This window comes from Ciconia boyciana, chromosome 1 (assembly GCF_034638445.1).
Source record: "Ciconia boyciana chromosome 1, ASM3463844v1, whole genome shotgun sequence".
Lineage (NCBI taxonomy): Eukaryota > Metazoa > Chordata > Aves > Ciconiiformes > Ciconiidae > Ciconia > Ciconia boyciana.
In genome coordinates this window covers 196761909-196778045 of record NC_132934.1, presented here as the reverse complement: position 1 = coordinate 196778045, position 16137 = coordinate 196761909, and the positions used below count along the sequence as shown (strand labels likewise).

At 43.3% G+C, this 16137-nt stretch overlaps 1 long non-coding RNA gene across 1 annotated transcript; it reads left to right on the top strand.

Moving 5' to 3' along the window:
• Positions 1–2: 2 nt before the first annotated feature.
• Positions 3–15299, top strand: LOC140646460 (uncharacterized). Its single transcript, XR_012040450.1, has 5 exons — positions 3–654; positions 3988–4047; positions 7699–7794; positions 14765–14854; positions 15074–15299. It is a non-coding gene; the product is annotated as an uncharacterized lncRNA (long non-coding RNA).
• Positions 15300–16137: the final 838 nt, after the last annotated feature.

Below are 16137 nucleotides of genomic sequence, written 5' to 3'. Positions count from 1 at the left end.
CGGCCTGTGGGCGGGGCGCTGCGGCAGGCGGGCCCGCGGCCTGGCGCTGCCGGCCGAGCCGTCGGCCTGAGGAGGAGGCCCTCAGCGCGGCGGCTGTCCCCGGGGGGCTCGACAGGACGAGGGGACGTGGCCTCCTCCGCGGCCTGGGGGCAGCCCTCACCCAGGGGGAGGAGGAGGGTCACCCCCCCGGTGTTGGCACCCATGCCAGGGGACGCACGGGGCTGCTGCTAGAAATCATAACAAATCAGCAGTTTCGTGATTCCGGCCCCGAGCAGCAGCGTGACAAACGTTGCTGTCGCCCGGTGTTCACTGAGCCAGACAGTGTTTTCGCCGGTTACGAAACGAGGATGTTTCTTATCAGCGGTGCCTCCGGCCTCGGCCTCGTTTAACACCTGTGTACTGGTGAACCCGGTGCTGCCGCTCCCGCTGCCCGGAGCTCAGCTGGGTCCCGCGGGGCCGCCCGGCCGGCCTGCCCGCCCGCCCGCCTGCCGGCCTGCCCGCCCGCCTGCGGGGCTGACGCGGCCCCGCTCCGGCCGAGGAAGAAGCTGCGGGTTGTTTCTGCTCTGTGCTGCCGTGTGGTCCGCTCTCAGCTGAAATGGTTTAGAGATTTTGTTATAGCTGCTCCCCTACCACACGCTCTCTTGGCTTGTCAGGGTGGGTAAAAGCAATGTTTGTTAGGCAACAGCTGGTCTCCGGTTAATACATCTCGTTCTCTCCGAGTCTGACATAGCTGGTGCCGTGTGTCAGGGGAAAGGTGTGGTGGGCTGTCTCTGTTGGCACAGCTGCTGTGCTGCATGCTTCGGCTCTACAAGAAAGGTCATGCTGGTGCAGATCCACAGTTGTGCTGTTTAAATATGACCTCTACCCACCTCGATGTACACAATGGAGGGAGCATGCCCTGGCATCGGAGCTGTAAAGCTTCAGGATGTGCTTTCTTGTACAAACTACAGAAGCCTTGTCTGCTCACTGATGGTGGCTGCTCGTTGGGTTATGGAGACTAGTTTCTCTCTGCTTTGAGGTGGGGTGCTCTGGGACGGACACCACAGTACCCCTGCTCTGTTCGTTCTCGTCAGTGCACTGTCATCTTAAGACACTGAGATGATTCTGGCCTCCTCACAGGTGTGGTACAACAAGGAGAGATGACATAGTTGGGGAGTAGAAGCCTGAAGGACTTCCTTTCAGTCTTAAATACTGCTTTTCAGTTACAAGTATTGCAAAAAGTCATATTTGCTACAAGCATATCAAAACTTCAAAGGTTCCCTGATATAGCTTTTCTCTTAAAACAAGAAGTGCAGTTTAATAACTTCATGGATATTCAGTTCCTTCATAAACTGATTTGAAGCCAGATTAACTGTAACATGGGTCATATGATCTTGACTAAAGCTTTAATTTGTTTCACTGGCATGTGACATATCATTCAGCCCCAAATTTAGGGACAAAACTGGCCTGTCATGTGTGTCTCAGCATAGGATCAACCCAATGTACAAGCTCAGTGGCCTTGATCATTTACTTCAGAGCTTGTTTGGTCTGGCATATAGCCCTGCTCACAGAGACACACAGACAGACAGACGGTGATTCAAAAAAAGTGTGACTCTGGCCTGACGTTAACTGTAGAGTATTGTCCTTCTCCTCGACCTATCCAGGTCCAAAGTCTGATTCATCTTGTGACAGTATTTTGTTTGTCACAAGGTAAAGGAAAAATGATCATGTGAGGGTTACATGCAAATGGTCTGCTAGATGAGAGGGGCTGTTCAGGTCACTCAGCCAGCTGTTAACATTTATTTGGACGTTGTGAAGAAGGGATTTTAAGCCTGTGGGAACTTTCTGCTGTTCCACAGAAGGATATTGTCCAGAGCCCCATTAGGTCTCTTGCTAGGTCCATCTGTGCTGAAGAGCATGTTGCTCATGAACACAAGTGTCTAAGTACAGGCCAGGTTGCTGGGCAAAACTCATTTTAGCTAGCAGTCCCTTCAGGACAGCCTTGGCAGTGCCGATGAGCAGAGCTCCAGCTCTGCACTCTGGAGACGTCCTCTGCTTCTATCCTTCCTACTTCCAATAACTGTGTTTAAGTCTGGGCTTGGGTTTGCAGAGCCAAGTGGCTCCAGCAAAGTTGTGGCCTCACCAATGCTGGAGGCAAGGCTGCGGTGTGAGCTGGGCACCTCTAAGCACCTGCTTATCTTTGTCCAACAGTTTGAAGTCTTCCCATGAGTATCTTCTAGTGTCAACAGGTAACATGCACCCCTCACGCAGGTGCACTGGAACAGACTTGGCCCTCCCTTGTTCCCAGTCCCCCCCTGCAAGGGGAACTAAAAGCAATAGATGTGATTGAACTTTTAAGATCAGACTTAGCTGGGTGATGCTTATCTTTTGAAGCCAAGCATTTCCAAATAACAGAATACATGGCAAACTAGCTTCCTCTCTCCCCTATCACCAATATTTACATTGGCCCAAATTTGAGTGGCGTACCAGTGAACAGACTTCACAAAGGTCACAGGCATATGGTGGCTGCAGCTTTGCAGTTTGCACTGCTTGCTGACATCCTCAATGCGTGAAGAATCGAAGGAGCACATGTATTCATTGTGGAGGTCAGGCTTTTGGGGAGTGCTTGCTAAGCTTCCAATCAAAAAATCTTAAAAACCAAACATTACTGATCTTTGAAGGTGGTATGTTGCTTATGTTCCAGAGCACAGAAAAAAGGATACATGTAACGAAGTTCAAAGTTCAGAACAGGAGACTTGAGAGATCCCACCAGCACTGGTCAAAGGGCAAAGACATTATGCTACCTTCAGTGACAGAAATCTTCAGACAAAGCTTCCTGCACTTCAAGGAATTATGCATGACTTACATGGCAAGATCTTGGCATTCAGTGATTGCTATGATTGCATTCTCAGACAACTTTGTTGCTGCAAAAAAAGTGCAATATTTAATTTTTTTATGTATATATATACACAAATCATTAATACTATAAACATTTTTTTTCTAGCAAATTCTTTTGATGAAGATGAAGTTGGAGACATTTTGGAGATCTGGATAGTCACATTTCTTTGCTGAAAGAATTAGTAGTGCTTTAATAAATAATATTGCCATGTAAAATGTGATTTTAATTGCCTTCTAAGAAGTTAAGTACTTCTTAAAGTTGAGGTAACTTTAATTTTCCATGTTAACAATCTACTGAGATCATGGAGGACCTTAGCCCTCTACAAATAATTTGTGGATTACAGAGTGACAGTAAGGAGTATCGTATCTACTTATATTCAGCTACTCATGTTTTAAAGGCTATCTTCGTAACAATGGTTAATACAAATTAAAAAAAGAAACATAGGGAAGAGAGAAGCACAGTTTCTGCAGAGAGTCAATTTTATACAAAATGCAGTTCTGCAGAAACCTTGCATATCCTGCGTCTTGCCCATGAGCGTGGCAAACGGAGATACATTAAGGAAGTTCTCCAAATAGTACCGCTGGGGGGGAAAGGAGAAGAGAATAAGCTCCATAATTCTGCAGAAGCATGCCTGGGTTTAGATGTAACTGTTTTGTTTTTGTTATAAATTAGTTGATTGCTGAAGCTTGAATGCAAGCCCTGACAACAGAGTAGTAACGAAGATTTAAACATGAGACTGAAAGAAGACATGATAAGGAAAATATGTGCAACAAATCCAACCACACAGTTTTGAAAAGAGTTACCATCATGCAACCCAGAGAAAACCCATGCAGGTTTCATATCACTACTTTTCATTCAGTGCAGATCATCACTGATTTTCAGGGCCTAAAATTCAACCTTCGACTATTTACACAGCTAAAGGCATCTGCCCCAGCAGGTGGTTGCTGACCTGCAGTGCAAGTACTGCAGAGGCTCACACCTTCACCGCTCTCTCCTGTGACTGGCCCCATCTGCATTACGTAGCATTCTGGTCTGAGTCTCCTCTTGCCCCATGGGGTAATTGAAAGTCACAGATAATCATAAATAATAACATTTTTGTCTTTTTGCAGTCCAGAACATCTGAAACAATGTGACTGAGTTCATGTGGTGTGGAAGAAGGTGCTTGAAAGGTAATACGTGTGGGCAAGGACATCCCACTGACCTGGTATTGCTGAAAACAGGAGTGTCGTTCTGAACCTGTGTCACAACACGAGCACTACTGCTGACTGTAGTCTCCATGCCAGATGGTACTTGTTACTGTTCTTAAATGCTGTGCTGAAAATTTGTGCTTGTTTAAGTCCTCAGATGCTTGTAAGGCATCAGGATTTATTTATTTTCTCTGAATTAGATAATCTTAGCAGAACTGATGTTCTTGCTGGCCTCTCCTTCACACACACCACATAACAGCAGCCATTTCCAAATGGTGTGGTTTATTCAGTATTTTTGCTTTTCAGTTATTTCCCTTCCATACTCATGTATTGGCAAGTCCTCAGTGCTTATCTCTGATTATTTCATATCTCAGATTTAGTATTTCCATTGAAAGCCCTTCACCCTGGTGTCTTTTCTGTTTAGATGACTCAGTGGAGGAGAATTCTGCAGCTCCCTTCACGCTGGGTTCAGGTGTGGTGTGTGTGGACAGCCCGTTGCAGTTTTGTCCAGTCCAAATCAAAGCCGCAAGGAACTATTAGACCTGCTGTGGCTGGCTTTCAGGCTTCTTGAGGATTTGAAATGTATTTTATGCATAGTTATTTTATGCATAGCTGCTTAGTTCGGGGGGGGGGGTGTTGTGTTTTTTTTTCTTCCTGTTTTGCTTTCAATTACATTTCTCTATTAGACATATTCTTATCCCACAAGTGTGAGGGATAACAGTATGAAGGTTCTTCTTCACTGTAAATAGGTGGCTTAAGCTGTGTAAGCCTGACCGCATCGCTTAACACTGAATTTCTACTGAGCTGTTTTACAGCTCCAAGTTAGCACCTTGCAAAAACGCTTTGAAAAATAGCTAATGGTAATGCTGTCCTGCCTGCCACTCTCTGTCCCCTCCCTGTGAAGCTGTTTATTGGGTGGGGATGATCAGCAGCAGGCTGGAGATACTCCTGGTTACTGTGACTCAGCAAAGTGCTTCTCTCTTTGGTCTGTATTCCACTTCACCCCGTTGCATAAGTGGACAAAGGCATTCTTCTGCATACAAAAATCTTTTAATCTGAAACAGTGGGTTTCTTTTTTTTTTAATGTAAACAATTCCTTAAAATGAAGAATGAGGAAGTGAAAGTAAGCAGCTGGGGCAGGGCTGGAGTGGCTGCGTCTCAGTCACATGCTGTTGTGGTGCAGGAGGCTGTTAAATTTTATCTGCTCTTAAAATGTTGCTAAAGCAAAGTGGTTTTCCAGTTTGCTGAAGAAAAGTGCTTTTCAGTCCTAGTAAACTGGGACTGGCCAGTTGCATTCCCATTTCAGAGACAAGGACTTAATCATCTGCCATCACCCTCAAGAGAGGCAGCAGCATTTTGGGTAGCTTCACCAAGACCAGTAAGCAGAATGCAGTGTATTCAGGATACAAGTATTTAAGCTGAATACCATCAGGAGGACTTCCTGGTGGTGACAGACGAAGAGTTGTTCTGATCTTTCAAAGCCAGTGGTAGATTTGCTGCTGTTCTTCCAGGGGACTGTGCGTCAGGCCTGAGGCTGAGTAGCCCTGCAAGGACTCGAGAGACAAGTGACAAAGGCTCCATCACTTGGAGGAGTTTGAATTAGGGTGAGTGAGACTGGGCCAGTACCCCAGGCAGGGCATAGCTGATCTCATGTGCTCTTTCCAGTTTTGCACTCTCAGGGGAAAAAACAACTGCTCTCACAGGGGGAACCTATGAAAGGTTTCAGTGGCAGCAGGACTCAACCCTGCCTTGCTTTGGTTTAGGTGCTAATGACATTTTTCTCACCAGTTGACTACCAAAGCTGTTCTTGACATTCAAAGCAGCAGGGGACACAATTATCAGTCCATATTCCTATCCATCAGAAAATACCAAAATACAACATTTCCCTCATTTTCCAAACATCTGTCCAGATCTGTCCAGAGAAGATCTGCAAAGTGGTGTTCAGCATGCCCTGTTACTTCTTTAACTGAAATATCTCCTTCCTCAGCATGATTCTGCTGTGGGTTTGTGCACAAAAACGTCACTGGGTATTTCTCCCAGTTACACTCTTTTTGTTTTAAAATAGTTGTAGGGACAGTAGGTTTCGTGATGGTCTCCTGGGTATCATTGAACAACAGCAGGGAATTCCCTGGGTTCTTCAAATTTTCACAGTGCCTGAAGCAATTTGTCATGTACTGTTTTCAGACAAGTTCCTTGCAATATCCATGAAGATGGCGTAATATTGTTGAAAATAATATGGCACTTGGATCCAGCTTTAGGCATCATAATAAGTGAATTTCTTTTAGAATAGTACTGAATGCTATTTACTGCTCCCACAGGGAAAGTAAATAATAGAGCTGCTCCATTCCTTTGGAAATTGAGCCACTTACAAAGGGGAGGTATTCAGTTTATCCAATTTAATAATAAGTGTGAAGCCTCAGTTTAAGCACCTTAAACAGGTCCTTCGGGGACTTATTAAACCCGACAACCTAACCATGACAGATGCAGTTCCTGGTTCAAAAAGTTCCTGAACTGCTGATTCCTGGAAGCAGGGAAGGTATACTGAGAACAGGCAACACATTTGCTTGTTTTCTGAGCATCTGCTGCTTGCCACTGTCAGAAAGGGGAATTTGAACTAGATGGGCTTTTGTCTACTCAGTATGGCCATACTTATTTTAGTAGGACTTCAGTGCTGATAGAAGAATAGAAGTAGCATTTTGAGAAGATTTCACAAAAACTGTGAGCGTAACATGGGATGTATGAGGCAAAGGCTGTGTGAATTAATGAAGAGGAGAAGGCACTCAAATAAGGTTGCATGAAGATGCATACTTCGGGTTATAAACATACACACTTACTTACAGTCTTGCCTTGAATTGTTCAGCTGTATAAATCAGGCTGCTGTACTATCTAACCAGTCTCAGTTTGGCTGTGCTTTTTCTCTTCCACGCAGCCCAGGCTTTGTGTCAGAATTTCTTTCTTGATGACAGGAGTGTGCCTGGCATGGCTCTGCCATGGGAGAGGGTCACCAAGTAGGTCACAGTGTTATAGCACACAGGTAAGGTAGAAAATAGCTCAGAAGGGAAATTTCTCCTTTAAGGTGCATCACTCCTGCTCAGTAAACCTTATTATTTCGTACCCTTTCTTTTTATTTCATTCTAGGGGCTATTTTTATTTTCACAAACAAGATACATGCTGTCACCCATCTCCAAGGGGTGAAAAGTTATGATCTCAGAGGTGCCAGTTGCCTCTGGAAAAGACCAGAAGGCCTGTGCAGTTCAACGGTTTGGCTGTAAGCTTGCTAGCATAAACTGCCTTAAAGGGCCACCAAGCCTCCTCTCCTTGATTGAGGCCAACAGCAGATGTAGGGAAGAATGAAAACATGGGACAAGTGTAACTGGTAACCTCTCTCAGCCTCCAGCAGTTTGCATCTGAGGGGTTTTATGAAACAGATGTGATTTTAGGCACAGTTGACGATGGTTGTCATCTCACAGGATGGGGCTTTCAGGCTGGGGTAGGATATGAATGGGAAATCTTCCATTATATACATATAAGCTTGGCACTGTTAAAATTGTTTGATGAATTTGTTACAATAGGAGTCAGTGCATTTTCTGAATGTGGTCTAGAGCTATATTAATTTTTTTTTTTTTTTTCCAGGTAGCTGGCAAGAAGTTGCATGACATTGCAGAAAATCCTGGAGAAACTTCTAGTTCTCCACATGGGCCTGGATGTGTTGTTTTTTTCTATGAGAAGGTACAAGTATTTTCCAGATAGCTTTGCAAGTGACTTTCTGAACTAGATCAGAACTTGCTGAACGTTAAGCTTGCCTCGCTGTAAGCAGCAAGTTTTGCCTTCTGTCTATTTTTAAAATGAGGTTTGTGGTGGGGAAACTGAAAACCAGTTATCAAGTGTTTTTACAAAACAGAGTCAGCGGTGACAGCGTGCCTTACAGACACCAAACCTCCTGTTCATAACTATGCTGTCTGCTCCCCTGACTGTTTTTGCACAGCATGCCCGTGACTGCTAAAACTGCTTAACGTGAAAAAGAACTGCTGGTAAAGCACTTAGGGGCTTGATTGCAAAATTAATTTGTCAAACAGAAAAAAGACTCTCAAAGGTCTTTGTTCCTTTTCTTTCCTTCCGGTTGGCTGTTCTCTGCTGCTTACTTTCTCATTCTTGTTGACCATGTCGTGATGGTTTTCTTCCTCGCCACTCCAAGCTTCCTGCTACCCCATGCCTTCCTTTGGTGCACCTTCTGCCCAGCTTCCTATATCCCTTCTACTCTGACCTCTGCTTTTTGGCCGAGGCCTCATGGTGGCCTTAGCTTCACTTTTGTTTTTCACTGGTTTCACTTTCTGCCTGTCCTGCTCCATCTGCACACGTTTCAACACTGGCAATTCAGTCTCTGTGTTGAAGTGGTTATACCTTTTCATACCTTTTCTTTTTAAACGTGAATAACTTAATTCTATGTTGAGAAAAACTCCTTTACAAGAATGACATTTTGTATGCATTCTCCAGGACAACACAGGCAAAGTTTGTCTTTCAAAACTGAACATTTCTGTTATTTTTAAAACAGAAAAACATTACTAAATGTCTTCAATAATTCAAAGAGAATCATGAAATCGATTTACAACCTCACGTACTGTATTCAAGTGTAAATAATGTTCACCTCAGAAAAAGCCAGCCATGTGAGACAGTGAGTATTTGAAATATCCTCTTTTTTTCCCTCTTCTTTTGTTTAAAACTCTCTGAGGATTGAACTATCACATCACTAGGTACAGTACTGGTGTTTTATAAATAAACCTGAAAATGCTTTAAGAGATAAATGGAGACACCCTCATTCAGAAGTATCACAGGTTGAAGTTTGTCTTTTCTATTGCTTATTTCCTGACTGTGGCTTTTCCTTAGTCTTTAGAAGATTGTATAAGGATTGCCAGAGAGCCCCCTGTTTTATGCCTGGTTCTGTGTTCCTTGAGGGCCTGGCACTCCTCTTGGGCTCCAGGAGAGCTCTGCCTGTGCAGGAGGTACCAACCTTGCTCACGTCCACAACCCACGTGTAAGCTTGGGTTAGTGTGAGGCTGACAGGGTGTTGTGTTTCTTTGGCCTGACTTTTTGGTGTGTTCAGAAGATATCAACAATGAATATAGTTATTTAAAAGATCTTTACTCATATACTGTGTGAATCAAGGAGAGATTAATTTATGATATATCATCTCCACACTCAGCTATTTCTTTTTAATCTCTGATCAGGAGTAACACTTCTGACTGGCGCTGTTATCGTCCTCAGGCCTTGGGTTAATAAAACAGGAAATCCAATTTTAGCATGCCTCATCCCAGATCCAACCACTAATGCTACTTTACATGGATAAGATTTATTGCAGATCAGATAAGTGTCTGACCAAACCAGTCCAATGCTTTGCCTACATGACAGCCACAGGCTATCTTCCTTTGCTGTGTAAAGCGAGTATGAAAATGTGAATCTGAGAAAACGCTATTTTGAGTTAATTTGACTTAAGTGTGACTACAGTGCCTACAGCTAATCTGGATCAAGTTTGTCCTGCGACAAACTGGCAGTCTGTAACTCAGGGACAAGCAGTGGCAGAGCCATGAAGCTGAGCTCAGGGCGACCCAGCCCAGATGTGCTGCCTCCCCTCTCCAGGATGCCTGGAGCAGGGATCCAGCCCACAGCAATGAGCTGTTACCATCACGATTCCCTCTCCACAGCTCACGAGGAACCAAAAGCACAGCTGGCTGCGCACGGAGAGGACCCTCTACTGCTTTCCCCTGTGAATAAGACCCACAGCTTTTTGGTGGCTGTGCTAAACTGAGCCAGGTCTCAGTTTTCCCTGCTCTTTGGCTGTTTGCTTCTGCCATCACTTGTCCTTTACAATTGTTTTTCTGGCCATGCAGTAAACTGAAGTAAGAATTCAGTTCAGTTAAATACTACTTTTTTTCATGATGTGACAGCAACCAACAGGCTTGTGGTTCAAGATACTGAAACTGTTCATTAAGCTGTACCTTTGGTGGCTGTTACACTAGGGTCCTCTCCGGAAATTGTTCCTTATTGCTGTGAGCAATTCAACTCATGTTTGCAGGAGTCCTGACATGATTGCTCTTGCCAGGTTGTTTGCACTTGTCATTTCTTTGGGTCCTGAGTGAAGCACAGGTCATACGCTATATGCTGCTTGTCAAAGCCTGGATGAAGAGAGGTGAAAGGTGGTTGAGGTGGGGCTGAATTGTTTTCTGGTGGTTCCCATCTCTCTTCTTCCCATACTGTTACCTGGGCATATGTGGTGTAGACTGGTTACCTCACTTCAGGATGGTTGAGGTGAGGTGAGATTGACTTCATCCTCATACTTGGTCTGCAGGTGGGGTTCATGCCCAGAAGGGCTCAGGGGAGAAAACAGTACACACTCGTTTATAATGTTACAATCAAGGTCCAGCCTGAAATCTTAGAAATGTTTTTATTTACTGTGAGAAACAGAATATTCTGTTGCCATGTCACAGCCTCCCAAAGCTCATGGGGACACAAAGACTGGCTAGAAGAGGCAGCTGACAAGTATTAGCTATTCCATAGCAGGCAGATAAATGTGCCGTAAGGAAAATGGGGCATTTGGACCTGGTAGGTATAAATCACGTTTGTTAATGCATGCCTGTTAGGCTGACACTATTAATTGCAGCTGTAATCAGCACATCGGTATTCTGCATTTTCTGAAGAAAATTTGGTACCAGTATTTTAACTAATTTGCACTACATTTCATTCTTCATTCTTTGTAAGATTGGTATTATTTACCTGTCTTTGAAAAGCTGCTAAAATTAAGGTAGCCTCAAGCCTACTTTAATTGAGAGGAGCAAAATACATTTTTTTTAATAAGTAAGCATCCTGAAATTACTGATTAAAGACTGATCTAATTTTCCATCCTAGTGCAATTCTTTCAGCCTAAGTCCAATACAATTTCACAGTTCATTCATGCTGAGCTCAGCATAAAATATTTTATACTTTTTTGTGAAATCACCTCAGACTCTTACAAACCCATTATACTAATTACCTTTTTAATGAGCACAACTGAAGGAAATGCATGTACTTACAGGGTCCAGGGAACACTGTATGAAAGAGAGAATAATACTATTCTCAGCATTTCAAGAGTGGATTTTGTTTCTAAGCTAGTAGAAAATTCAGCCCAATTTCAGAATCATGTAGTGTGAAATCCCATAGTAAATGGTGGAAATTTATAACAAAAATAGAAAATTAAAGAGTCACACTCTCTACCATACAGGAAAGCGAAGTTCCAAAAAGTCCTGTTTGATTACATCCATTTCAGTGGCCAGATTTGTTGAAAGAAACAGGTTTCAAGAGGATGTGGGGAGGGTCAGAACACTGAAGACAACTCCAGCAATGTGACGGGGAAGCCTTGGAGGTAGAGGTTCCTCTGATGCTATTTCTTTCAAGCTCTATGCTTTAAGTTACTGGTGGAGTATTCCAGGGGACACAAAGCAAAGGCCACATGCATTTTGTTGGTTCTTGTTTGGCTGAAAGGCTCTATGGGCTCTGACCACGGTGAAAAGCCATTCTTCCTTAGGAAAAACAAGGAAGGCACAGCCCCAGTGTCACCACTTGCCATCCTCAGGGGCTAGACTAGTGGAACCCCATGCAGGTGGGCAAAACCCCACAGTCCCAGGGAGACCTGCCCTCCCGGCATCTCCGCTCAGCGACATGGTAAGCACTGATCCTATTTGCTTGTGTAGCTGAGTCCTGCCTGGCAGGGATCTAGCGAAGGAAATCCGATTTTGGTAAGAAGCAGCTCACCAGTAAAGCATGGCCCAGAGCCAGGGAATAAATTGGGGCAGAAGAGGAGAGGGGATGGTCATGCAGCACCTCACCTGCTGCTCTGCTATGGTCCTGTACGATGAAGCAAGCTGAATTCAGATAGAAGATACTGCGTGAAAACAAACAGATGAATGAATGAATAAAACCCCAGAGTAGATGCACAGGAACGGGGACAAGCAATGGGGTATCTTGAAAATGGAGCTTGTGAAGTGTGACTTACACATTTCGTCTCTTAAGGATGAACGTCTTCCTCCAGTTCCTAACAGAGAAGGTAGCAGCTGGGAGGAAAGGCAGCACCAGTTGCCAGATCATGCTTGGAAAGGAAGCAGGGAGGAAATTTTCCTCCTCGCCTCGCCTCGCCTCGCCTCTCTAAGAATGATGTCCTTTTGTTAAACCTTATAGCAACGTTATAAAATAATTCTTAAATTTTAATTGTTCCCCCTTTTTATGGGACATTAAAGATTCACTCTGCTGAAAAACACTGGCTGTAAACTACCTCATTTACCTAAATATTATGTGAAGATTTCTTTCAGAAAAAAAAAATGCTGTAAGACATATTTTGCCTAATATTTGAGTACCACTTCATATTTGTAATTAGGAGTTTAAAGCACGTATATGCCACTTAGTAACAGTTTAGGGGGGGCAAGAGGGAGATAAAGAGTCACTTGCTGTGGAAGTCAAATCTTTCTCTCCCCACTTAAAGCAGGTATAAGAACAGTAAAGCAAAGAAAGCCGTGTTGAAATCACAGCATTTCACACCACGGCCCCACTCACCTTGTTAAGGCAGGCATAGGGTGTCAGGTCCTGAGCCGGGGTTACCACTCCTGCCTCTGCAGCAGCTACAGCCCAGCTATGCCCTACTATCTCCAGGCAGCAACAGAAACCCACACCAACCCTCTACTGAATGATGAAAAATCACCAGGCTGTTGAATAGTAATATGATTTTTGAGCAACATACAGGGGAAATTTGTTGAAATGCAATGAAAATTCTCTTCAAAGATGAATTTGCAATAGAAAAAAATGTACGCAAGGTGGGATTTGTAGTTCTATTTGTTTTATGCCAGAAAAAGACTGGTATTTCATGGTTGTTAGCAGTAATACCTGTGCAACAACCGTATCATCACTGCACATAATGGAAGGAATGCAATGGATGCAGATTAGGACACGAGTATAGCTATTACGATAAATAAATGTGTTCTGTAGTGATAAAGGAATTTAGGAAGACAAAGTGAGTGGCTGTTTGCTTCTTGATGATATATTATGCATTCCCCTTCAATAATGGATGTGCTGTGGAAATATAAGCTCTCAGCAGGATGATGAGGTTGCAGGTAGGAAACGATTGCGGTTACTTCAGAAAGGTGGAAAGTAACAGATGCTTTAACATCCCTCGGGAGCACATCTGATGGATGCAGCTGCAGTGTTGTCATATTAATGGCTTCAGTTTCCTCATCGCTGACTCTTGTGAGATGGTATCAGTTAGACAGTCCTCTGTATTTTAAGAAGTCATGAGAAAATAAGCTGTCATCCTCAGAGTGTTGTGACACTGCCAGCATTATCAGAGCAAGCCTGTCTCAGTTTCTGAGTCCCACCAGCTAGACAGCAAATCTGAAATCAAGGTAATAATTACTCCCCAAAGGCATGTTTTTTCTGAACACCAACAATTCCTTCAGCTAGCAAAAATGGACAAACAATCTTTATTTTCTGACTTTACTTTGAATTTCTCATTTTCCAAAATACTGACTGTAGATTTTTTCCTGCTGATGAAAATGGTACAATGTTGACTGTGATCAGATTTGCTCCAATTTGCATAAAAACAATAACAATGCATAGCTTTCATCCATGACTGCGCTGTACATTTCTGCACAATAAATCTTCCTCTCTCCCCCCCTGTTTTTCATGCTGATGAACTTTCCTGAATGCCATGCAACACAACCTGTAAAATGGCTATTAGGGAGCACTGGTTATCATTTCAGCCATGCCCTATGTGGGACGGGGATGGTGGTAGCTGGCAATATTTGATTTTGCAGCTACCATAATATCCTATCTTGCCTATCCCCTTGAGCCTATTATTATTGTCTGGAGTCATCTGCAGGCAGCCTGATACTGCTTGCAAGTAGACAGCTCTGAGAATTTTTTTCCTTTTCATGCTTTGAAGCTTTGGTTGAGAAAGCTCTGCTTTTATCCAGTTTTTCCTTAAAGATGTTGTCAGCTATCATTTGCAGTTCTTTGGTTTGATGGGAGAGTGCAAAGGAATGCTCCAGCCTTATCTTCCCATGACTTGGACTGCAGTCCTAACAAGCTGGAAGCGATATATTCCCATTAGCATCTCATTGTATCCTCTTCCTTCTGGCTTCCCTGATGCTTAGCCACTAAGGCAGTGGTACTGTGCAGGATTCCTTGCTGGACTCTGCCTGTCTCTCTGCCCTGACCTTCAGCACTTCTCCTGTGGTAAATGCTACAAAGTGATGCCCAGCTGCTGAGCACCTTAAACAGGGTGAGGTGGGTTGTGCCAAAATGTCTGTGTGCAGGAAGAAGAGCTTCTTCACCTTCTGAACCACACATCTTTTGTGCCCTCTGTGCATCTTCTGGATCTAGCAGCAGCCTTTGCACTGGGGATGGATGATACAAAGGCAAGGAAACTCCAAACTAGGCCATACAGGACACACAAAACGGGGCACAAAGCCAGCATCATGGTACTATCAGGACCTAGTCACTGGGTATTAGTTGGCCATCCCTGCCCTACATCTCCCTGTGATTTACAGGAGCCACTGGCCTGTGCTCTTCTGTTGTAGGTGCACCAGTGAACATACTCAGCAGCTGTTTGGGTACAGCCATATGTACAGCTCACTAATGCCCCTAACAATTTGCTTCCCAAAAAATCCCTATCTGCTTTCAGAAGGAAGAATCTAGGTGCAAATCAGAGCTGGCATCTGAGACCTGCTGTCATCTTTGCCAAAATTTTGCTGTTTAGTAGTGAGCAAAACAGGTAAGCTAATACTTTATCTTTGAATTTTAATATTAGATTATATTTATATCTACTATTTTCTGTTGTGGATGCCTGAAGCCAGATATATCTGAAAGTGACTGGTATATAGATCCCTTTGATTTGACAGCTGGTGTCCATCAATGCTGGGAATCTAGAGGGTCTTATAATTTTTAGCGTAGACGTCAGAAGTTGCTTTAGATCACATCCTTTCTATTTCAGGATTTCCCCATGAATAATATGAACATGGTGATACTCTTCTGGTACAAGGAATATAATGCAAGTTCAATGTGGCCAAATGCTGTTCTAGGTTAAGAACATAAAACCGCCACCAAAACCGATGGAGAATCATGCAAGAGGACAATTACCTTCAATTCTTGTCAATTGATGTGAGATTTTTAGCTGTCAAGTCATAAAGAGCAAAGTATAGTCTCATCATTCTATGATTCTATGATTTCCTCTATAATTGATAGAGAATAATTTTCCCTGCTTTATGATATCTGTTTTATTTTCTGAGTAATTGTTTTATTTCTGCCTACCAAGTCACTTACTGTGGGTTTCATTTTCTTGTATGGTGTGGATTGCAGCCGTAGTCTAAAAGTTTCCTTTTAAAGGAAACTATAATATCCCAGTCTGCTTTTTTGGCTTTATATAATTTATAGACAAAATGAACAGGATCAAACTACAGCTTGAAGAATCATGGCATTTTTAGCTAAGGAAATGTTCTTGATGAAACCCCAGATTTTATTAGTGATACTACAATTAAATAAGCCATTATCAGCTTCCTACAGATCTTCTAAGAGCAGCTCTCTTTCATTCTGGAGCCCAAATTACGGAAGCAATCTTCATAAAGGCCACTTCCCCAGCTATAGCGCCTGCTGTGATATGATTCATGCCTTTTGTCTTCTACTTGGAATTTGGGGATGTTTATGAAGGACTGTTATAAATACTGCATCTAATTCCTCTTTTCACAAGATACTTTATTCACAAGGAAAAAAAAAAAGAAAATTGCATCACATATGTACGTCATATCATTTCCATTCCCTTTGCCATCTGGCACTATTTTTATTGCCTCCTTCATATACATACTGAAAGGATGTGAGACCAGTGTCAGGCAGACACTCTGGAGCACACGTTTCAGTACTACAGCTGGTAATTTAATGGTACACAGGCACGTTTGTTACAACAAATCTATGTGAATGTGTGTATGAAGGCTGGAAGTGGAATAATACATGCTCAGGAGCAGAAGGAGAAGTAATGCATAAGAATCTCACTTTCCACGCTGT